At 42.4% G+C, this 25,062-nt stretch overlaps 1 long non-coding RNA gene across 1 annotated transcript; it reads right to left on the minus strand.

Moving 5' to 3' along the window:
• Positions 1-11,986: 11,986 nt before the first annotated feature.
• LOC140705986 (uncharacterized) lies at positions 11,987-14,827 on the minus strand. The gene is made up of 2 exons (XR_012085656.2): positions 14,724-14,827; positions 11,987-12,195 (listed from the first exon to the last, which is right to left on the minus strand). It is a non-coding gene; the product is annotated as an uncharacterized LOC140705986 (long non-coding RNA).
• Positions 14,828-25,062: the final 10,235 nt, after the last annotated feature.

The raw sequence follows: 25,062 nt of genomic DNA on the forward strand, positions 1-25,062 counted from the left end.
ATCTCACAAGATGTTGACTTCCTCATTTTCTGATGACTTCTCTGATGTTACCATGGGTTTTTGGAGGCTGACAAGTTATATTTTTTTTTTGCATAATGACCAGTGCACTAATTTTGCCACTCTATCATGTCTAACTTTGTAATCTGTTTGTGCAGTCTTTGGACATTCACAGATGAGTGTGGCACAGTTTCATCTTTTTCTTGGCAGAGACAACATTTGCTGTTAGCACTAATTCCTTGGATCTTAGCTTTCATCACATTGGTTTGGAGTGTTCTTGTGCAGCAAAAATCAAGCCTTCAGTTTCTTTCTTAAGGGTCCCTAGTTTTAGCCACACCCATGTTGAATTATGATCATGCTTTCCATCAGTATTTCTCAGGTGTTGTCCATGTAGTGGTTTATTTTTCCAGCTGTTTAATTTCTTTTCAAATTGTTGTTCCTTATATTGAGCCTTTGTTTCTGTTTTCAAAATATTCTCTATTTTCACTGCTTGTAATTTTTCTGTGCTTGTACTGATATAATCATTTAGGCTTCTTTTTTCTTCCTCTACTACGTGCTGTATTTGCAGTAATCCACGGCTTCCGATTTTACGTGGTAAATATTATCACTCCACATCACTTTTTGGATGTAATGTGTGATGCATGTTCATTAGTTTCTGTGTTTTTTTATCCAATTCTTCTAATTCGTTCTAAGTCCAATCTATTGTTCCAGCTGGGTATCTAATTACTGGAACTGCTCATGTGTTTATGGCTTTGATTGTATTTCCACCATTTAATTTTGATTTTATGATTTCCGCAGTCTTTTGATATATTCACTTTCTGTCAGTTCTTTAACTTTTGTGTGTGTGATGTTATCTGCTTCTAGTATTTCAACAATACAACAACAATCATATATGATAATGATAATGATAATAATAAACAAGTCACAGTCCTTGACTGGTATATAACAGATACAAATTTTAAGCAGAAATTTAAATATCAGTTGAAGACCTATGTAATAAGTATGCTGTTCCTAATATTGCAGGTTCCCAGTGTGGTGTAGTGGATAGAGTGATGGACTAGGATTCTGGAGAACAGGGTTCAAATCCCCACTTGGCCATGGAAACTGGGGGAATATAACTGGTGAAACCACTCTTTAAATATCTCAGTTGCCATGAAAGCCCTATTAGGTTTGCTATATGTTGATTTTGACTTGATGGCACAGAACACACTCTCCTAATATTGCCAGGTTGTTGACATTTTTTATGGTGTTATTTAAGAGATCTGTAGCTGATTGTAATATTTTATAAAATTCTGTGCTGTTACTCCCAATGCCCTGATGACTGTGGGAACCACTGAAATGTGTTTCATCCACCAGTGAGTGGTTTCTGCTCCCAGGTCTCTACATTTTGTTAATTTTTCAAATTCTTTATTTTTCAACTCTGACATTTCCTGAAATGTCAGTTTTCCAGATATCATCATCAGCATTTCATTGGTGCTAATACCCTGTTTTCCCGAAAACAAGGCCTAACCTGAAAATAAGTCCTAGTATGATATTTCAGGATGCTCGTAATATAAGCCCTTCCCCCAAAATAAGCCCTAGTTAAGTGAAACCCCACCCTCCACCATTGTGCCGCAACCAGAAGATGACATGACTGTATTTGAATAAATGTAGATTGTCGTATACGGGAAAAAAAATCCCCTGGAAATAAGCCCTATTGCTTTTTTTGGAGCAAAAATTAATATAAGACCCTGTCGTATTTTTGGGGAAACACAGTAGTATGCAAGTTGATTATCTTTGCTTCAGGGAACTTGCTTCAAGTGAACCTCTAGTTGAAATTGAGAGCCTCTTCTTTGACCTCTCTCTGCTTCACAGTCTGTGCACAATCCTCCCAGACAGTACACAAAAGCAGAACGTTGCAGATGATTTGAGTCTGTTTTAACCTAGTACAGTGGTGCCTCGACTTACGACCATAATCCGTTCCAGAAGATGGACATAACTCAAAATGGTCGTAAATCGAAGTACCATTTCCCATAGGAATGCATTGAAATGCAATTAATCTGTTCCGGCCGAAGGAAAAAAATCATAACCCCCCCTCCCCAAAAAATGCACTGCAAGACCCATCGGAAATGTGATTAATCCCTTCCAGCTAAAGGGGGGGAGAAAAACAATCAAGCATGCAAGATCCATCAGAAATGCAAAGAAAACAAAGGAAAAAGCAAAGTGAGAACATCAGAAATCGAAAGAAAACAAAGGAGCACATCAGGAATGCAAAGAAAATAAAGGGAGCCTTTCGGAAATGCAAAGAAAACAAAGCAAAAAGCAATGGAAGCATGCAAGACCCATCGGAAATGGGGGAAAAACCCAAAAACAAACAAATCCCCAAGACCCATCGGAAATGGGAAAAAACACCCCAAAAAGTAGCCAAACCCCCTAAGACCCATCGGAAATGGGGGGGGGAACCCAAACAAACAACTCCCCCAGTACCCATCACAGCACAGAAACATAAACCCCCAGCTCAAAACCACACCGCAAAACCCTCCCAGAACAATTTTTTAAAAGCAGAAAGCAACACCTTACCTTACCATGCAGCCTCCTCCGATCGTGCACACTCTAACTGCTGGGGCAAAAAAGCTACAAAGAAGCAGCCTCTTTGCCTACCAACGGTTAGCAAATTTGAATTTCCTGCCTTTTCCCCCTGCCTTTTTGTGTTCGTAAATGGAAGCTCCGGCGGCAAGTCAAAGCAAAATTTTGTGGCCAGAGCTGGCTGTAACTCGAAATGGTTGTATGTCGGGACGTTCGTAAGTCGAGGCACCACTACAAATTTTGGGGTGTAGGGCTGTGATGGCAGACCTTTTTGAGCCCCAGTGCTCAAACTGCAAAAAAGTTTGTAACTGTGATGGAATGGCAATCAGTGTTTTTTTATAATTTTGACTGACTCTGCCTGGTGTTTTTTTAATAACAACAGCAGCAGCAACCACAACCACAACAATAATAATAATAAACAAAAACTCCCCACAGTCCCCACAGCCAGAAGTGAACAGCCACATATGACTAAGAGAGACTTTGCTCTTTACTCCTTCCCTCTGTGCAATCTCCTTTTTTGGAAACTACACCTGGGAAGCCTCTGGATCCTGCCTTGCGTCGCCGTCTCTGCCAGCTCATGAAAAAAAAATACCAGTCCTTGGCCCAAGGCCAGCTGCCTAATTGCCAGCCTGGTCCTCGCGGTTCAAATTTCCCACGCAGCCTACTAGGCCTCACCTGCCTCGGCTGAAATGCTGTTTCCACTTCCCAGGAGGAGCTACCGCGCCAGCACTGCCTTCCCCGGCCGTCCTCCTTCCTCTTGCGGCCCGCAGGAGCATCAGCGTTGTGACCATGGCAGGTAAGTATTTCTTGATAGTGACTTATGGCTTGTGTGCTAACTATGGCACGCATGCCATAGATTCGCCATCACTGGTGTAGGGGGTTAAAGACTTAAAGCCTTTCCATACCTCATAGAAGGGAATCCAATATACATTGGTCCCTAGCTCCTGTAATTTGCATTAGGAAATAAATTTATAGGCACTATGAGTTCCATGGGCTAAAAAAGATTAAATTATCTGTTACTGTCCCTCTCCCTCCTTCCCGCCCTCTCTCTCTCACACACACACTCACAGACAGAGAGGGAGAAAGGGTAGAATTTTGTTGCATGCATCAATACTTTTGCTTCCTCTGATCTCTTCAATCCTCCATCCTCCAAGACTGTGTTTTCTGCTTCAGTGAATATATCCACAGTGTGAAAGTGAACTGATTTTCTACTTTGTGAAAGTTAGGACTATCTACCATGGAACCACTGAGAGAGCCTTTCATTCTCAATGTAAAGTACGAGAAACCAACTGACAATTGAAAGCAGATGCATAAACCAGCGGCCTCTGGTTGGTTCTTTTTTTAAAATCTGAATGTATCAGCATCCGACTTAGCTATTTGGGGTCCAGTGGGATCTCCTAATGTTTCTTTTCATAGACTTCCTAGTGCACTTATCCATGTGAATATTTTTCTTAGTGTTTTTGTTTTAATGTAGTTTTAATTTTTTAGAACAAAAGGGCTTGGAGCTTAGGGAAGCCTCCCCTTCTAGGTTCCCTGTCTCTCAACAAAAGCAAAGAGTATATCACCTCCAAATTCCCAAGAACTGAAAGGTAAAGTAGGTTCATATTTTCCTCCCTCTCTATATACATTGGTTTCGCTTTGACAGTAAGAGCCAAATTGGCCAATTGTCCCACTCTTTACATTTTCTTAGCAGTTTAGTATTAGGTCATGTCACATGATACCTTGCCACCAACCATACCAATTAAAGTCTTTGGGAAATGAGTTTTATCTTTAGTTTAGTACAAGATGGTGTTATGACCTTTAAGTTAAGAACTGCCTATTCCATGGTATTATTTTTTAAGAGGAATTTGCAACACTCAGTTGTCTTCTATTCTTATGAAATCTGAAAGTTGTCAGTTTCTCTAAGGCAAATGGAGTAGCAATTCCCATCCCATAAATCACTTGGGGAAAGAGCATCTTTCACTAGCCATATGAAAGCTGGCATTTCTCTCCTTTAGCACAGTTAGCTGCTATCAACTGGAATTTGCTTTTCTCCATTGACTTCTATGTTGGTGATTAACATTTCAAAGGCTGAAATCCAGTAGTAAGTAATAGCTAGAGTAGGCCCACCAAGTCAGTGGAGATTTGGTGTGCCAATTGCTCTGCAAGTTCCATTAATTCAATGGGCCTACTCTAGTAGTAACTTACTTCTGGATTTCAACCACTGAATTGAAGTATTGTAGATCTGGAAGTGACTCCAAGAGTCATCTAGTCCAACTCTGCCAGTGCAAGAAGTCCACAGCTAAAGCACCCATGACAGATAGCTATCCTAACCATTTAAAAATGAAGGAAAGGCCAAAATCTTTCAAAATTGTTCAAAATCATTCAGCCACTGTTGAATGCTTTTACTGTCAGTAACAATTACCGTCAGTAATAAGTCTTCCTAATGTTTAGTCAAAATTTCTTGTTACAGTATTTGAATCTGTTAGTGTGGATCCTGCCCTCTGAAGCATCAGAAAACAAACTTGCTCTGTTTTCCATGTGAAACCCCACTGTATATTAGAAGATGGTTAGTGTCACACATTTTTTCCTTCTAAACCTATTCAGCTCCTTCACCTGTTCTTTATAAAGTTTGTTTCTCTGATCTTTTACTGTCTTGTTCACCCACCTCTGGATGTGCTCTAGCTTGCTGACATGCTCTTAAATTGTGTAGGTCTGACAGCACATTTCTTATAAACTTTGTGAGTAAGAATTAAGGAACATTCTTCATCGTGGTCTTCTGTGAATGCACACAAAAGGGTTAAACCAGCACCAGCGTTGGTCCTCTAGGAACATTCTCAAGCTTTAAGAGAAAAGTAACAAAGTTTAAGGCTGCCTATACTGCACATGCTCCGCCCGCCCAAGCCTCAGTTCCATTTATCCGCCACAGGTACCTGAGCATCAGCTAGATACAGCCAGTTACAGATAGAGGGGAGGCCGGGCGGGATTGTGTGAATTCACAGATGACCACTTGAAGAACCATGGTTACAGGTAAGTAACCCGTCTTTCTTCATCATGGTCTTCTGTGAATGCACACAAAAGGGTGATTAGCACGCTTACTCCCGAAACTTATCTCCTTCTTAGCCCTCAGGTCTAGTCTATAGTGAGTGATGAAGGTGGAGACGTTAGACCAAGTGGCAGTCCTGCAGATGTCAGGCACATCAACGCCACGTAGTAGAGCAGTAGAAGAGGCCATGGCTCTGGTGGAATGAGCCTGAAGTCCTTCAGGTGGAATCTTATGCTGAAGCTCATAAGCAAGAGAAATCGTGGAGACAAGCCATCTGGAGAGCCCATGTGGTCAGGGAGAGCAAAGATAAGCCTAGAAAAATATACCTCCCTCCCCCCCCCAAAAAAAGTGCTCCCAAGAGAGCTCACCCAAGAGAGCGGCTAACAATAAAAATAGATTAAAAGCAATGTAATATATCAAAACAACAATTTAACAACAATAACAATATCATTCAAGATGGAAAAATAGAAATCAAGTAGTGACAGGAGGGAAGGCCTGCCTAAAGAGCCAGGTCTTGAGTTGGCTCTTAAAAACACCCAGCGAGGGAGCGAGGCAAATCTCAGAGGGAAGACTGTTCCAAAGGAGAGGGGCCACTGCTGAGAAGGCCCAATTTCTTGTTCTTTCTTTCCGGGCCTCCCTCGGCGTTAGCCACTCCTCCTGGCTAAAGTGAGTGATTTGAATAGATCTAGGTGGAGGAGGCGTTCCGCTAGATACCGACGTCCTAAACCATTTAGCGCTTTATATGTAATCATTAACACTTTGAAATCAATGCAGAAATGAACGGGCAGCCAATGGAAGGTGGCCAGAGTGGGGGAAATATGCTGATGTTTTTTCGTCCCACCAATAAGTCTGGCCGCTGCATTCTGCACCATTTGAAGCTTCCACATCAATCTCAAAGGAAGCCCCAGATAGAGTGCATTGCAGTGGTCTAATCTCGAGATTACAAGTGCATGGACCAAAGTGGTGAGCGCCCCAACATCAAGATAGGGACGCAGGTGGGCAATCCACAATAGATGGAAGTAGGCGGAGTGGACCACTGACACCACCTGGGTTTCCATGATGAGCACCGGATTCAGATGAACCCCCAAGCCGCAAACCTCATTCTTCGCAGTGAGAGTCACCCCCCCCAAAAGAGAGGGAGTTTCCCAAACCACCGATGCAGGGGCCACCCACCCTCAGGACCTCTGTCTTGTCCGGGTTCAGCCTCAGCCCATTCTCCTGCATCCATTGCAATACAGCCTCCAGGCAGCGCTGAAGGGACAGAACGGCATCCACTGTGGTTGGAGAAAAGGAGATGTAGAGCTGAGTGTCATCAGCATACTGATGGCACAAAGACCTGCACCTCCTGATGACCTCACCCAGCGGCCTCATATAGATATTAAGCAGCATTGGGGAGATAATCGAACCCTGCAGAACTCCACAATTGAGACTCCACAGGGCTAAAACACTCTCCCCAAGCTGTACTCTGAGGACGGTCCCCCAAGAAGGATTGGAGCCAGGCAAGCACCAGACCACTGATTCCCAACTCGGAGAGCCTCCCCAGGTCGATGATTTCAAAGGCGGCTAAGATATCGAGGAGGACCAACAAAGACATTTTGCCCCATCATTTGTTTCGAAAAAAATGAATAAAACAAAAAACAGCAAAGTAAAATAGAATAAAATAAATAAGAATGAAAAATACAAAGAAAATAAACCCAAGATTTACACACACAGAGACACACAAGCAGTCCTGTCCCATTGCACTCTGGCTGTAGATCTTATCTTTTCCAAAGACATTGTTAGAATTCAGTTTTAGGGGATAGAGTGATGGACTAGGGTTCAGGAAGTCTAAGTTTCAAATCCTCGCTAAGCCATTGAAACTCACTGGTGGTGTGAAACTGGTAAAGCCACTCCTTAATTATCTCACTTACCTTGAATACCTTATTACGGTTGCTATAAGTTGGTCTTCACTTGATGGCACATAACAACTGTCTGAAGTGCTGTAACTTAGACAATAACCCATACAATTAAGGGCATAGTGTAGCCAGTCCAATTAACTGAAAGGCACAGAATGTTTCATGAGAAGCAAAAACCTGATAACGGCACAAGAAGGAATGGAATAACATGGTTGGAGAGAGAAGAAGAGACAAAGATTTTAACTGAAATCATGTTGCTTAGTGCAGCAAGTTGCACTAGAATAGCCCCAATGAATCACTGAGGATTTGGTGAGTCAGTTCCTTCATACAATCCATTGATTCAAATGAACCTTGCCCAGTTGCAACATATGCTAAAGTAAGACACCAACTAAACTTGGGTCTAAGAAATTCTTCTGTAAACCACAGAAGATTCACCTGATTCTACTTCACAGAGTTGATAAATATTAATGAAATTTCCATTACATGTAGAAAAAGAAATGGGGTTTCCTTCTTTAGTTCTCAGGATGGTGTGTAAAATACATGGCTACATGTGGGCAAGAGAAACATATGTGTTGGAGGCATATGTGGCTTCCATGATGGGCACAGGGAATTGCTTTCTTTTGTCAATGGCCGCTGATTCTGGTAGGCTATAATTCTGCTGCAGGAATGTTGATGTTCTTGAATCCAGTACCTACCACAAAATGTTGTATGGATGTCAGGCAAATATTTAGACTGGCAACATAATAAGATTTTGAATGTTTTGCAACAAAAAAGCCATGTGCCATGTGAGGAATGAGTTTCCTGTGTAAGCCACAAAAGGTGCATTTGATTCTAGCTATAAAGTGTGACAAGCACTTTATAGAAGAGGTAGCTGTGTTAGCCTTTGTTAGCATGTCAGGCAAAAAAGAAAATAAAACGTTGTGGCACCTTAAAGACCAAATGCTGTATTTTAATGGGAGCTTTCATGGACAAGTATACTTCTTTAGACAAGAAGGAGTGGACTTGTCCATGAAAGCTCACATTAAAATATAACAGTTAGTCTTTAAGGTGCCAAAACAATTATTGGTGAAATTTCTATTGCATATAGAGGGGAAATGTTATCCTTTTCATTTTGGTCATATAAGCATATATTCCATAATGCATCAAAGCAATAAAGAGCACTTTATCCTAGGATACTGTCTGTGATCTAATTTAGTGTCAACTGTACTTTGTTTTGAGTACTGTATTCATTTCTTAATTCTCGAGGTATGTCAAAAACAAGAGAGTTTGCACGTGGAACTGATCCATTTTTCAAGGTGGTTGAGGAGTCTGAGTAAAATTTTCTGGCACATACCTGTCTCACAGTAACCTTATCTTTTGTTTGTTTGTTTGTTTATTGTCTGCTTGCTTTGTCTCTGATGTTTGCTGGCTTTGGAGCCAGCTGCACTGTTGGGGATGGTCCAAGCAGGATGGCTCAACCATATGGTAAGAAAGCAAAACAGAACATGACACCCTCCAGCACCATATCTTTGTTGCTGCACCTTGTCTACAAAGGGAAAATCTCTCCAGGTAGAGCAGTGCTTAATCAACAAGTGCAATTATTGACATGAGGAGCAGCTATCCATCTGGGTCAGCTGGACAGCTTTGCAGTTATTTAATATAATTTACTATCTTAAAAGCACCCAGTTTTCTAACTGCGAGCTGCCATGTGGCACAACATATTTCACTTTGTTGGCACACAAATAAGGCTGCCAGCCTTGGATCAGAACTGTGTATATTCCTGATTCACAGGTGGCCAGTTCTTCAAATGGAGAGGGAGAGTGCATCATGGCATCAGCATGAATTCCCATTCTCTCTGCCTGCAGGCTAAGCTGCTAGTTCATAGGATGACTCCTATTTAACCAAGAGCCAGGGGAAACATCTCTCACACCCTTGTCTGCAGCTACATCGATTAGAGTGGGAAAGAGGATCAGTTTAACACGAAACTTTGCATTTGTAGATTGATGGGTAAAGATATAAGAAGAGCTGATTTGACAGCTGTCTGCATACATACTGCATGCAAAAGCATACATTTTGCCTCTTTTGAGATATAGTCCACACCTATATTTACACAATAAGGTAAGTTACATTGAGTTCAATAGGCTTACTCCTATATACAGTGGTGCCTCGACTTACGAACGTCCCGACCTATGAACATTTCGACTTACGAACAGCTGTGGTCGCAACATTTTGCTTTGACTTGCAAACAGAGCTTCCACTTACGAACAGAAACAGGCAGGGAAAAAGGCGGGCAATTCAGATTTCTGACTGTAGGTGGCGACGAGGCGGCTTTGTATTGTAGCTCTTTCACTTTTGGCAGAGAGTGTGTCGTCATTGTCAGAGGCTTGGGAGAGCCTCCTCCTGTTTCATTGTGTGTGTGTGTGTCTTCAGGGAGGTAAGCTGCTGTTTCCTCCTTTTAAAAAACTGTTCTGGGTGGGTTTTGGCTGGGGCAGATATGTTTCTGGGCTGTGTTGGTGGCTTTGCTGTTTAGTTTTGGAGTTTTTTCCTTCTTAAACCTCAGCAACGGAGGTGGCTTTAGTGTTTGTTTTTGGAGGTTTTCTTCTTCTGCTTAAACCTCAGCAAGGGAGCACCTTCCAACCGGGGTTGATGTGTTCTTTTTATTTTTTGGTGATTTTTTTTCCTTCCGCCAGAATGGATTAATCAGTTTTCAATGCATTCCTATGGGAAATGGTGCTTCAACTTACGAATATTTTGACTTACGAACACCATTCCAATACGGATTAAGTTCGTAGATTGAGGCAGCATTGTATTAAGATTATTTTTTCTTTCTGTAACATTATTTTCCTTCCCAGAATTTTCATGCCGCAGTGAGAAAAAACATTACAGAATAATTCTGCTCCAGTTTGAAGACTGTTTTGTCTATTGGAATGTGTCCATTTTGTCTGATTACTCAGATAATTATTCAAACCCAGGCCGTTCTGAAGCTGAAAACAGATGGTTAACAAGCCCTGTTGAACTTCCTGGACACTGGGGTGTGCCTGGTTGTTCACTGCCTTTTATTCTCCCTCAAGGCTTTGAATCACTGCAGTTAAAAGCTCACATTTGTCTCTAGACTGACTGCTGCTTGACTGCCTCTTTCTCCTTCAGCTTTTCTAGTATAATTGAATTAAGTGAATGGAAAGTGAATTCAGTTGGCCAGACTAAAGAATCTGGGCACATTTCTGAGTAGAACTCAGGGCACTTGGAGGCAGGAGACCATCCCAAGGGCAGAATAGTAGCTCCACGGCTGCAACCTTCAGTTGCCCCAAGAGTCCTATCCCATCTGATGTGTTTTGCCTTTTTATGAACCTACCATCCATGGTCTTCCAGCAACCCCTGCTGGGAAAAGATAATAGCATCCTTCTCTTCAGACTGAGACATGTTCTGTTCCACTGAGCCTTCTTATTCTCCTAGGTAATTAGTGGATAATTAGCCAAGCTGCTTGGCTTCAGCTTTGCCTCCTCTGCTCATGCTTCCTTCATGCTGGGCCTTCAGGCTGAGAGTATGTAATAAACGGAAGGCTGGGGAAGGCCCAAAATGCATTTGCTCATTTAATTTTTGCTGCCTCAGGTATTTGCACAATGGCTCAGAGGCTCTTGCTATGCTGAGGCCTTGAGATCTCCATGCTGTTATGTTTTCAGGTTGCACTTGTAGGGTGTAAACAAGCCACCAGCTGTGAATGTTTCCAGTTGTAAAGCATTGCCTTCCTTCCTATCGGCATTTCCCCAGTCCATGTCCTTCTTTTCTAGTGTAACAATGCCAAGGAGGGCTGACTCTGCTCAGCCACTGTGACATTGTCCCATGCTCTTGGGAGAGAAGCAGATAGGTTTAGGAAAGAATCCAGAGAGACCTTCATTTTCTCTCTTCTCTCTCTCCCTTTCTAAGAAGACTGGAGCCAGCTTGCAAGTTCCTCTGGGAATAATGACTTCTGACAGGACTTTTTTTTTTAATCATTTGGCTTGATAGACTTATTTGGTTCTAAACTGGAGAGTCACAACAATGAGAGTATCCCAGAAAGTTTTTATCAGCTGTTTTGAAGATAGAAGATGTGGAGCCATGAAACAAGATTTTAACCCCTTCCTCCAGCTCTCTTCTCCCATTACAAATCTCATTCTGCCCTGCTCAGAAATATGAATAACTTCACAAATGTAAAGGTAGAAGTAGCATCTACACCAGGCTTTTCCTTATTCCAACATCTTGGAAAGATAATAGCAGTTGGTTGAAGAGATTTGCATCAGCAAAGGGCATAGAAGGAAAGGATTGAAATCTCTCCCCATTCTTCAGAGTAATTAAAAAAAGCTTCTAAGTAGCCCATCCTTACAAACACTCAAATAATTGGACAGTACTTCTATCAGGACAACCCAAAAACCACAAAGGTAAGGACACATTTGAGTTCTCCAGAATTCTTTGTCAGGCTAGATGATTAAAAAAAATAGCGGAGAGCAAGAAGGAAAGAAGAAACAAAGAAGTCCAAACAGGCTAGATGTTGCAGCCATGAGGTTTGCAGTTAAACTTTAATGACTCATTTTAGGTGTAGATGTACATGACATTTAGTAATACATCATGGAACAAAAAAAACACCCACCCACTAAACCAAACCAAAAAAACCCCCGACACCTGTGCCTGTGCTCCATTTTTCCAATTATAAAGGCTTGCTAGATATCTGCTGTCTTGGGACGGAAAGATCTGTTGTTCCTGAAAAATGGAAGAGAAATGCAGAAAAAGCAAACAACAACAACAGCAACAACAACAAGCACAGGAGATCCCAGAGCAGAGGAGATTAAGATGGTGCACTTAAAAAAGTTAAATGAGGCTATGCTGTAAGTCTTAGCTAATCACATACACACACACCTTCAAGAACAGGACTAAGGTTTGTTGCACTTTTAAAATCCCTAATAGAACACACAAATAAGGATTTCTTCTCAATTAAATTGACAACAAATTCGTACCATTGCTTACTCCAGACAAGGGCTCTTTACTTACATGTCTCTTTTCTTACCAGTAGTGTGGAAGCAGAACTTGGGAAATGAAACATTGCAGAGATGGCAGTGGCATTCCCTACACCATAAGAGTGGGGCTTAAAAAGTTACTCATTGACTGACTGACTGACTGACTGACTGATTGATTGAACTGCAACTCTAAGAGTTGTTGTTGTTGTTGTTGTTGTTGTTGTTGTTGTTGTTGTTGTTGTTGTTGTTGTTGTTGTTGTTATTATTATTATTATTATTATTATTATTAATTTGATTTTTTATTATTATTTATTTGATTTATACCCCGCTCATCTGGTCAAATCAACCACGCTGAGCGGCTTCCATTGCAGTTCAAGAATAATTTTTCCAGGCTCCACATAGGATGTAAGCAGTAGAGGAAGAAACAGTGTTCAGAAGCTCTCATTTGGAACCTAGGGACTCAGGGATCCTGTACTTGACTTGCCCCATAGTGCCAAGTCATAGGGATGGAAGTACACAATTAGCCAAAGGTGTGCCCAGTTACAGAGATCAATGCTCTGCGTTTGCTTAATGAGCTGTTAAATTGCATTGCTGAGACAGATCACTTAAAGACTAGTCTTCCATCGTGGCTAGGAAGTGAGGTGCTGCAATGGTAAATATGAAGCACTCTCTAGTTCTAGCGTGGATGCCACTTTCCCTTCCTCCTAGCATCCCTTGAAAGCATTTAGCTGTTCTCTGTTGGCTTTGTTGCTCTACAAGGTCATACTATCTCAGTCCTGAAGGGAAGATATGAAAATATTCTCTTGTTGCAAAATAGCCCTCAGGCCAGTAAAGAAACTCTTGCTTTTTGTCATTTCAACAAGTAACAAAAAAGCAAAAAAAGACATTGTGGCATTTTTGAAGTTGTAGCCATCTTAGTCTGTGCAAGCATTTCAACAAGAAATGCTACAATGTCTTTTTCTTGCTTTTGTTTTGTCTTGTCTTTTGTCACTGTCTCTTCAGCTTCTTTTCATATACTAGAGCAAGGGTCAGGGAACTTTTTTACCTTTTACCTCCCCCCCAAAAATTATATATGCTGACATTACCCCCTTGATCTGAAAGGAAGGAAATCATACATTATTTGATATCAAAATCTTATTGAATCTACACAGGCTGTGTACCGAACTAGCAGGATATATCATCAGTATCAATGGCAGCCAGACTATGTACCGAACTAGCAGGATGCACCAAATTTAATAAAAATGTGCACTATTTTTGCTGGAACACATTGCACTCCAGCCATGGGGTGGTATAGGGAGTAGTAAGGTGTCCAACATGCCTAGCAAATTGCATTAATTTTTTGTTAGCTCGCAGAGGATTTAATCATCATCAAAGGCTGCCAGAGTGGTTTAGCAATGACGCACTTGCTAGATACTACCAAGGCAGAGTTGGGGGGGGGGGTCCTACCACTTTAATCATTCTGTGTGTGGAGTGCAAAAAGGAACAAACCAGCTAAAGGGCATGTCACCCACCCTGGTGCCACAGCCCAGCACAGGACCAGGGTGCTATTTTTAAAATCATAATCAATGGAAAACTCAATTCCAAAGAAGGGCAGTGCCAAAGAATGCTCCAACTTCCATAAAATTGGACTCATTTCATACACTAGCAAGGTTATGGTCAAAATCCTACAAGGTAGGCTTCAGCAGTATGTGGACCAAGAACTCCCAGAAGTACAAGATGGATTTCAAAGGGGCAGAGGAACTAGAGACCAAATTGCTAACATGTACTAAATTATGGAGAAAGCCAGAGTTTTCCAGAAAAACATCTTCTGCTTCATTGACTATGTAAAAGCCTTTGACTGTGTAGACCACAGCAAACTATGGCAAGTCCTTAAAGAAATGGGAGTGCCTGACCACCTTATCTATCTCCTGAGAAATCTATACAGTGGGCTCTCTACTTACGAACGGCCCTAGTTACGAACGTTTCAAGTTACGAACCCAATCTCATAGAAAACAGCAGGCCCTACTTATAGATAGGTGGGGTATAAATCAAATAAATAAATAAATAAATAAATTTTGAACAACCAGTTGCTTCAGTTCAGTATGTCCATTTCCGCTCATTACATTTAAACAAGCTTGATGAAACCACCCAGTCCCTCTCTTGCACCTTCCTTCCCACCTTAATTGGATCCTTCTCTCCTTGCAGTCACGTCCTTTTTTCATGGTTTTATGAAAGTCAGTCTCTCTCTTACATCCACCCATCCTCCCTCCCTCCCTAAATTTTCTACTATCTTACCTTTAAACAAGCTTGATGAATCCACCCACCCGTTAGAGCTTTCCACCTCCGGCAGAAGTAGTCATTCACAAGCCAGATTGACTGCCTTGGGCTGTTCTGCATTCTGTAAACAATAAAGCAGCCTTATCTCCAATCTCTAAAAGAAATGATTTACATGTGCCGCAACCAAGGAAGGTAGCAGGGATAGGTGGCTTACAGTTTGAGGTTTGGCTGTAGGGTGAGTAGCGCTCTGCTCATTACCCCCAGGATTTTCATTTTTGTCCCACTTGGGGTTATTTACCCCTGTTCCCCAACCACTGCACTAGAGACATCAGAGGCCTTTTTAGTGCACAATTAACAAACCAATTCATTTCCAGCTTGGGTTGCTTTTAACCTACCTGGTTGCAATCTTTGAGCATAACGCTATGGACTTAGGCACTGCCACCTGAAGGTTTAGACCTTTCTAGTATATTACCCAATGTGTTTTTATGCGTTCATTATCTTAGCGGCATTTAAATATTTCATCATTTATATACTCTTTTCATCACTAACACCAGGAAAATGTCTGGAAGTTGAGTCATGGCAGCTGGACTGTTGTTATGACTCAACTTCCAGATAACCTCACCTGGATGACTGAGAATCTTCACAGATACCAGGAAAATGTATGTGATACACTGTATTCTCACAAAATATCAGTGCTGGTCAGTGGCAATATCTATATTAGGCAAACTCTATGTCAGCAATGTGCACCCCAGATGGAGGAATAAAATTACCATCTTCCATGAATGGGGGGGAAAGGATGGCGGGAGAGATGCATCTTCCTTTCTGACTCTTCTAAATATTCTGGTTCTGCCCAGTACAAAATTTCCCTCAGCTTCTTTTCTTCCAGAAGAGCTAATCAGGTCCTCCTGCAGTGGTTCTCCATCCAAACTTTCCAATTCATTTTGTTCTTTAATTGATGAACACAGCTTTATGTTACATCTAATTTGGTGCTGTCTGGCACTGCCCTGAGACTTTTCAAGTTGATTCTTTAATACCAAACTCTTTTAGAAATGCTCCAGACTTAGGTAAATCAGTGAGCCTCCAGAGGTTGATCACAAAGCCATTTATTTCAGACAGCTCATGTATGACTCAAGCCACCTTTATGTCCTGCAAAGAAATCATTAGGAGGAAATTACTTGGTCATTTGAAAAATTGTCACTTAAAGACTAGTTAGGTGTGATAGCCACCTCCAGCTACTGAATGAAATGCGGGGGGAAGAAGTATGTGATTGTTAGAACAATAAAATTTTATGTCTTCAAGAACCCAGATGGAAAGAGTCTTCCTGTGGGTACATGCATTCTGTTTGGTGCCAGGCAGAACAGAAATAGCAAGGAGGGGTAAGAAACCACATAAACTAAGCTTGTCCACACAGCAAACATAATGATTGCATGCATTAGAAATCTGGTGTTTCGGTTCCCATAGATTTTATTTATATTAAATTTAGCTGTCACTGACTATTGCCCATTGGTATAAATTGAGTCATTCTGAACTGCAAAAGCCCAACTGTCTGCCACTGTAGTGAAAGGAATGTGGACCTGGGATGTGAGGGGCATGCAGCAGCTTTTCTATTTGAGAAAATAGAAAAGATCCTGACTATCAGGATTCAGGGGTGATCTGTAAACATAAAAGTGGTCAGAAGTAGGCTACCTAGGATCTCAGGCAGAGCTCATTGTGCAAGCAACCTGATCCTTCTCTGTCAAGCTTTATCCATATACTGAGGATTGCAAAAAGCCTTGAAGCACAGGCCTCTAACATTCTACAGTGTCTTAGAGCCTAACTAGAAGATGTGAAGATTCATATCTGGAAGTAGTGCATCCTCAGGTGACAAAAAGGATTTAATTTTTGAAATGGGTTAAAATGTGTTACCTTTCTATTTCCGGAATTCAAACAATAACTTGCTTTGCATATGTAATTTATAAGGAGATACTAATGTAAAATCAGGAGAGATGCATTTCCTTGAATGTGTGCTTTGGCTTTCATCAACACCTGACTCAGATGTTCTGCCTGTGTTGGTGAGCCAGTGTAATGGCCCTTGAGGAAGAGGGTGCTTCTCCTCTGTAGAACACAGAGCTTGCAGTCTCCACAACACCAGGCTCATCAGTCTTGAGCCAGGAAAACTCCAAGGATATTAGTCTGAAATTACACTCATGGTGGGGCTGCAGCCTAGCACTGCCTCAGTAAGCACTGCTGGGCACTTGTTTGTGCAAATACTGGATTTCCAGATCTTGACAGATTGCTTGTAAAATATAGCCCAGATCAAGTTATTCACCATCTCAAGCAAAAGGATATACCCTGTTTTCCTGAAAATAAGACAGGGTCTTATATTAATTTTTGCTCCAAAAAAAGCAGTAGGGCTTATTTTCAGGGGATGTTTTATTTTTGTCATGTACAACCATCTACATTTATTCAAATGCACTCATGTCATCTTCTGGTTGCTGCACAATGCAACTAGGGCTTATTTTTTGAGGAGGACTTATATTACAAGCATCCTGAAAAATCATACTAGGGCTTATTTTCAAGTTAGGTCTTATTTTTGGGGGAAACAGGGTACTCATGACGCCCTTCCTGCCTTTACCTATCATGGTGTCATGAGTGCAGCTAAAGACCTGGAACCAGAAGGGTTAACTGAGGCAGAGGAGAATGCTGAGAGATCAGAACCACCTGAACCACCTCCATATTCTCCTTCCCCAGCAGACAAGCTTCGGGCCAGGCTTCGGGAAAGACTTACGACCGAAAGGTCAGAGGATTGCTCAAAGGCTGTCCACAGAAATATCTGTTCAACTAGCCCTGAGTATTGACAGGATGGAAAGGTTTCCAGCAGCTCAAGGAGCTGTTTTACTATAAAACAGCTCCTAGTCAGCCAGAATTTCTGTGGAAGTAACTAGTCAAAGCCCCTGGCTTGCATCCATGCTTCTTGAACCGTGTTTCTGACTCTGAACTCTGACCCTGGACTACGCTGCATATTGGACTCTGGACTCTGACTTTGGACTGCATTCTGTGAGTTGGTTTATAGACATTGGCTTTGCATTCTTGGTGTTCCTGACCCTGGACTGGTTTATCGGACTTTGGCTGTTGTAACCCCTGGGAACATGACACATGGCCACTACTATCTCCATGCCCCTCTTTAAAAGGTTCTTCCTCCAAATGATGGGCTGTTGATCAGGTGGTCACAGAGACTTGCTCTGCTGACAGGGATTCTCCAGAGATTTTTCTATAGCAAAAACCAAGCTGGCTGGGTTTTCTAGAGTGCCTGCCTGCTCTCAAATACCCCAGTTTGAGGAATCCTCCTGGCAGTGATGGGTATATGATTTGCTACTGGTCCTGATCCACCCTTCCAGGTAAGGAGTTTAGCATTCCTCCTAGGAGGCCAGCCTTGTTTCTTTCCTCTTTAACACATCATGAACTAAAAAGGAAAAAAAGTCACATGGTCCGTTTATTTTCCAAAGGCTAGGATTACTGGTTCCTTTATTAACTACTAAAACAATCACAGACATAAATTAGCTTTCAACCCTGTACACATGTTTATTAGGTTGGGCGTCACAGAGATGTAGGTGGTGCAAAAGAAACATAAAACATTCCAAAAATCATGGCCAGATGTGCACACCAGGCTCCTTCATTAAACGCAGGTTTCAAACTGGGGGCTGCAGACTCATGTCAGAGATACAGATTTCGGATTTTATCTGTGGTGGTGTGGATTAGAATGCCATTCGTTCGTTCGTTCGTTCGTTCGTTCATTGCATAATCCTTACGAACAGGCCAGGGAAATACTCTCTGATTCCTTCTGCTATTGCATGTTAGAAATATTGAACAAAGCAAAGGGTCATTAAAAGGAAGGTGAGTAGCGTAAGAGGAAATGAAATAAAAATACATTGTCTTAGAGGTGTGAGCCGTCATTTAGCACTGTCCTGTCTAAGGACACAAAGAATCTGAGCCAAGCAAAGCAGCCTCGTACACTTCTTCTTAGGGAACTGGAAAACCAACAGATCCTATCATGGTATGGATCAAAAGGACCTCTTATATCTCAGACCTCATGAACAAAGAAAGGGAAGAAAGATGAATCACAAAGTATGAGAATGTATTCATTTTGTTTATAACTTTCCAGAACAAGCAGATCAGTAGATCTATGACACAGAACTTCAAATTGTTTAGTATGTTGTTTTAAATGCACAGAACTTGGTGTATTTGTGACCTGAAATAAGAGCTAGAGAGAGAACCATGGAAAATGGAGAGTCATGTCGTCATCAACTCTATACTGAAAACGTGGTGATACTATTTTTCTTAATGCAAAAAAAGTTCATTCAAATACACATAAACAAAAAACTGCAATGTTTTACTACTTTTCAAAAGAATAATTAAATCAAAGGAACAGAGGACAGGGAATGTGATGATGGCGGCTATACCATTACTCCTCCTCATATGTGGTCAATCAATACAGCTTTCATCTTTGTCTATAGACCAGATGTGGGATTTGGCATAAACAGCCTTCCTTGTTTTCCTGACCTCCCAAGAGAAAAAAAACAATCACATTATCTGACAATTCTATCAAAAGAAGATTGTTCCGCCTTGTAATCATAAACTCAGGCCAGGTACATTGTGCATGAGGTGAGATTGTTGAGTACAGAATATCACTGTGGAAGAGCATAATTTATAGAGAGAAAAATAGATGCCATATCTTAGTTTGGGTATCAAAGCACTACTGCAGGATCACAGTGCACTGGGGTTATGCTATCCCAGCAAGACACAAACTGTGAAAATAAATTACGAAACATATATTGGATATGCATTTACTCAGATCTGTATGCTTTTCTATTCTACCCATATTGATTTTTTTATCTCACTTTTACAAACCCATACTCTTTTTCATAAACTCTTTAAATTGGATTTTAAGTGGAGACTGTTTCAAAGTGTGTTAAGCTAGTTTGTGCTCTATAAAACTAGTGATTATAGCATCTGACACTTCTCCAGAGGATCTGTACTGAGCATGTCCTTCCTTTGCTGCTATGAGAAGCTGGCAGGGCTCACATCCCAAGAGGACGTGAGATCAGCATTCAGACTAGGGTTGGGTTCAAAATTGTTCTAGTTCATTTTGTAATTTTTTTTAAAAAAAATTCCAAAACAAATACATCTATACAAAACAATACAAAATACTGACTAACAATCTAAAATCCAGTGGACCCCCATACCCATGGGACCCCTTTGGAGTAATTCTTTTATTATGAACCTCTTTTCCAAAATTGTATTGATGGTTGCTTAGAGGCTTTACCCTTTCCTTTCACTAATATTTATTTATTTATTTATTTATTTATTTATTTATTTATTTATTTATTTATTTATTTATTTACTTACTTACTTACTTACTTACTTACTTACTTACTTACTTATTTACTTACTTATTTACTTATTTACTTATTTATTTATATCCCGCCTATCTAGTCAGCTCTGGACCACTCTAGGGGGCTAACAAAGAATAATAAAAGTAAACATATATAAAACAGCATAAATAATAAACACTTTGCAAAAGTAGAAAACAGTAGAAAGGGGAAGGAAAGGAACGTCAGGAATTGTCTGGCGGGAAGGCCTGCCGGAACATCCATGTCTTCAATTGATTTTTGAAGATACCCAGCGAGGGAGCCCCGCAAATCCCAGGAGGTAGATTATTCCAGAGGCGAGGAGCCACCGCCGAGAAGGCCCGGTTTCTTGTCTTCTCTTTCCGGGCCACCCTCGGTGTTAGGCTGCTCAACCTCACCTCCTGGCTCGCACGAGTGACACGGGTAGATCTTGGTGGGAGTAGGCGTTCCGCCAGATATCGAGGCCCTAAACCGTTTAGGGCTTTATACGTAAGCATCAACACTTTGAAGTTGATGCAGAAACGGATGGGCAGCCAATGCAATGCGGCCAGAGTGGGCTAAATATGTTGGAATTTTTTCACTCCACTGAGTAATCTGGCCGCCGCATTCTGCACCACCTGTAGTTTCCGCAGCAACCTCAAAGGCAGCCCCACGTAGAGCGCATTACAGTGGTCTAATCTTGAGATTATGAGCGCATATACCAAGGTAGTGAGTGCCCCCACATCAAGGTAGGGCCGCAGCTGGGCTATCCGCCTAAGGTGATAAAAGGCGGTGCGGACCACCGACGCCACCTGTGATTCCATGGTGAGCGCCGGGTCCAGATGGATCCCCAAGCTGCGGACCCCATCCTTGGCGGGCAGAGTCAACCCCCCAAAAGAGAGGGAGTTTCCCAAATCCCCAACTGTGGGGGGGCACCCTCAGCACCTCCGTCTTGTCCGGGTTCAGCCTCAGCCCGTTCTCCTGCATGCATTGCAGTACAGCCTCCAGGCAGCGCTGAAGGCACAGAACGGCATCTCCTCCGGTTGGCAAAAAGGAGATGTAGAGCTGGGTGTCATCTGCATACTGATGGCACAGAGCTCCACACCCCCTGATGACCCCACCCAGCGGGCTCATATAGATGTTAAACAGCATTGGGGAGATAATCGACCCCTGTGGAACCCCACAATTGAGGCTCCACGGGCCCGAGACACTCTCCCCAAGCTGCACTCTCTGGGGGCGGTCCTCCAAGAAGGAACGGAGCCAGGCCAATGCCAGGCCACCTATTCCCAGCTCGGAGAGCCTCCCCAGGAGGATACCCTGGTCAATGGTATCAAAGGCCGCTGAGATATCGAGGAGGACCAACAGAGACACTTTGCCCCTGTCGGCCTCCCTCAGTAGGTCATCACACAGGGCGACCAATGCCGTTTCTGTACCGTGGCGCGGCCTGAAGCCTGACTGAAATGGATCCAGGGCATCTGTTTCGTCCAGGAGCGATTGAAGCTGATCGGCCACCACCCTCTCGACCACCTTGCTTAAGAAAGAAACGTTGGCGACAGGTCTATAATTGCCAATTTCATCCGCCGCCAAGTTAGGTTTCTTCCTAATTTAGAGTACTCCTGGAATTTATCTTTAATACAGCTTTTTGGTTTATTAAAATTTTGCTCCTTTAATTTTTGAGTCACTTTAACGATATTTATACCTACATATTTAATATAGCTGGTGCTGGAGGAGATGCTTGAGAGTGCCCTGGACTGCAAAGAAAACAAACCTATCAATTTTGAAGGAAATCAACCCTGAGTGCTCACTGGAAGGACAGATCCTTAAGCTGAGGCTCCAATACTTTGGCCATATCATGAGAAGAGAAAGTGTGAGGGCAAGAGGAGAAGGGGGCGACAGAGGACAAGATGGTTGGACAGTGTCATCAAAGCTGCTAGTATGAATTTGACCAAACTCCAGGTGGCAGTGGAAGACAGGAGGGCCTGGCGTGCTCTGGTCCATGGGGTCACGAAGAGTTGGACACGACTTAATGACTAAACAACAACAAAATTTCATTCATTCATTCATTCATTCATTCATTCATTCATTTGATTTATATCCCGCCCATCTGGTATATTCTACCACTCTGGGCGGCTTACAGAATATCAAAACAATTAAAAAACATAAAGACATTAGTATACAACAATAACAAATAGTGCAGGAATAAATAAATAATAAATAAATAGCAAAGCAAAAGAAATCAGTAGTTGACAGGACGGAAGGCCTGGATGTACATCCATGTTTTCAGCTGGCATTTGAAAGTACCCAGCTTAGGTGCCTTGCGAATCTCCGAAGGAAGGTTGTTCCAAAGGCGAGGAGCCACCGCCGAGAAGGCCCGGCTTCAAGTCTTTTCCCTCTGGGCCTCCTTCAGCATCAGGCTCCTCAGCCTCACCTCCTGAGTCGTGCGGGTGATCCAAGTAGATCTTGGTGGGAGCAGGCACTCCACCAAGTATCGAGGTCCTAAACCGTTTAGGGCCTTATAGGTAAGCATTAGAACTTTGAATTCAATGCAGAAATGGATGGGTAGCCAGTGCAGCATGGCCAGAACAGGAGAAATATGCTGGTATTTTCTCACTCCAGTAAGGAGTCTGGCCGCTGCATTCTGCACCACTTGAAGTTTCTGCATCAGCCTCAAAGGCAGCCCCACGTAGAGCCTGTTACAGTGGTCTAATCTTGAGATTACAAGCGCATGTACCAAGGTAGTGAGCGCCCCCATGTCAAGGTAGGGTTGCAACCGGGCAGTCTGCCAAAGGTGGAAAAAGGCGGTGTGAACTACCGACGCCACCTGAGTTTCCATGGTGAGCGTCGGGTCCAGGTGTACCCCCAGGCTGCGAACCCCACTCTTAGCAGCCAGGTTCACCACCACCCCCAATGTGAGCCACCCAGGCCACCAACTCCAAAGGCATCCACCCTCAGAACTTCCGTCTTGTCTGGGTTCAGCCTACACATTTTAAAACCATATTTATTTACAATTTTTTTCTGTTCATACTTCTTGTGATTAAACAGCATTACTTGTGTTATTTGGCAATAGTTGATCCCCACAACAAGCAATGTTGTTAACTTTTATACATTCTCCTTTATCCATTCTCAACCACCACTCTCCCTCCCAAATTCTCCCTCAATCTTTCTGTCTCCAAAACCCTATCTAAACTCCTGCTGCTGCGGAGTCTCATATCTCGTGACTCCACCCCTCCAGCACTCCCATTGGTCTGTGCAAATAGCCTATGAATATTCATGACCTGGGTGGATGCCACAGTAAGTATAGGTGTACCTCTTGAATTTGGGCAGCACAGGTGGTTGAGAATTTTATTCAGCTCATGTTTGATAAGAACTTGACCATATATTTGGAAGAAAAATGAATATGGGAGAATGTGAATTTGACAGTTCCATCCTTTCTGAATTCTGATGTCCACTGACTAATCCACAAAGCTTTTGTCATTTTTTCATGAGCAACCTTGCAAAGAAATTTGCCAGTGGCACTTCAGAGCAGGGGAGTTTGCCTTGCTATGAGCCTTGTGGTGCAATGGTTAAACTGCAGTGCTGCAGTCAAGACTTTGCTTATGACCCGAGTTCAATCCTGACAAGTTCTGGTAGCCGGCTCAAGGTTGACTCAGCCTTCCACCCATTCTTGGGTGCAATTTATCTAAAACTAATGTAGCTTCTTTGCCTTCTAAGTTCTAATTGCAGCCCTAATATTGCAGTACAGCTTTGTGCAGCCTCTGGATTTATGCATAGCCCCATTGTCTGACCCATATATTCCCCAGCATCTGTGTACTCTGATCCTCTTCAGTCATCTGACGTTACCTCTTACAATACCTTTGGAGTTACACAGGAACATAGAAAGCTACTTTATAGTAAGTTGGGTTACTTGCTATAAATCACCTAGCCCAGTGTTGGCAGCCCTGGCTGGAAACAGCTCTTCAAGGTTTGGGGCAAGATTCTTTCCTGGTGGTCTCCCATCCAGCTACTAACAAACCTGATCCTGCTTAGCTTCTGGAATCAGAGAGAATAAGTGTGTTTAGGGTAGCAGAATTCCTTTCCCTCTCCGTAAAACCATGTAGACACTATCGTGTTCAGTATTTATGCGCACAGAATGTCTAAGTGTAGGAGCTGCCACAGAAATTTGAGAAGGGATTGTTCATGCCTGATCAGCAACTTCTGCAGTTGGAACTTCACATGCATGTAAATACTGACTAGGATGTTGGCCTCTTTCTTAACGTAATTAAGACCCCACCTTTTCTCCCCTGATGTTGTGGTGTCCTTCATAGTTCAGCAGAAGCCCTTGAGTCCAATATATCTAGCCACTCCTACTCTCTTTACAGATTTCTCCTGCAATAATTTGTTACCATAAACAGTTTTCAACAAGGTGCCCTGATGGCTTGTTTTACTGCTTTTCTCTTAGACTACTTCATTTGGGAATCGCATGGGTGTGTGTGTGTGCGTGTGCGTGCGCACTCTCTCTCTCTCTCTGTGTGTGTCTGTCTTTAGGTTCAGCAATTAGAACAAGAATTCTGCCCGGCCTTTTCCCATTGCCTCTCAACCCAAATGTGTGTCTCATTTGCTGTGCGAACAGTGCATTCTGCATTTGGTGTTTAGAGTGTGAGCAAGGCAAACCTCAAATTAATAAGCCTCCCACTCAACATCAGAGTGAAGGGGGGTGGAGGGCGAGGGAAAGCAAAGGAAGGTGGCATGCCACAGGGAGGGATGATTAGAAAGAGATTTGCCATCAAAAGGTTGGGGAGGAAGTACTACAGAAAGATGCTGGGAAGAACAGGAGCAGTGACTGTTAATTTCCTTCCTAGCTTTGAGGTGTGATTGTCCATTGGGGCATGGATGTGCTTCCTATTCCTGAATGCAGAAAAAAGTTTTTGCTGGTCTTCAGCCTTCAATCCTGAGCCAAAATAACCTTCTCTGTCCTGGCTTTCTGAGAAGAAAAGACACAAAAACAAGCTGTC

Source organism: Pogona vitticeps, chromosome 3, assembly GCF_051106095.1.
Source record: "Pogona vitticeps strain Pit_001003342236 chromosome 3, PviZW2.1, whole genome shotgun sequence".
Lineage (NCBI taxonomy): Eukaryota > Metazoa > Chordata > Lepidosauria > Squamata > Agamidae > Pogona > Pogona vitticeps.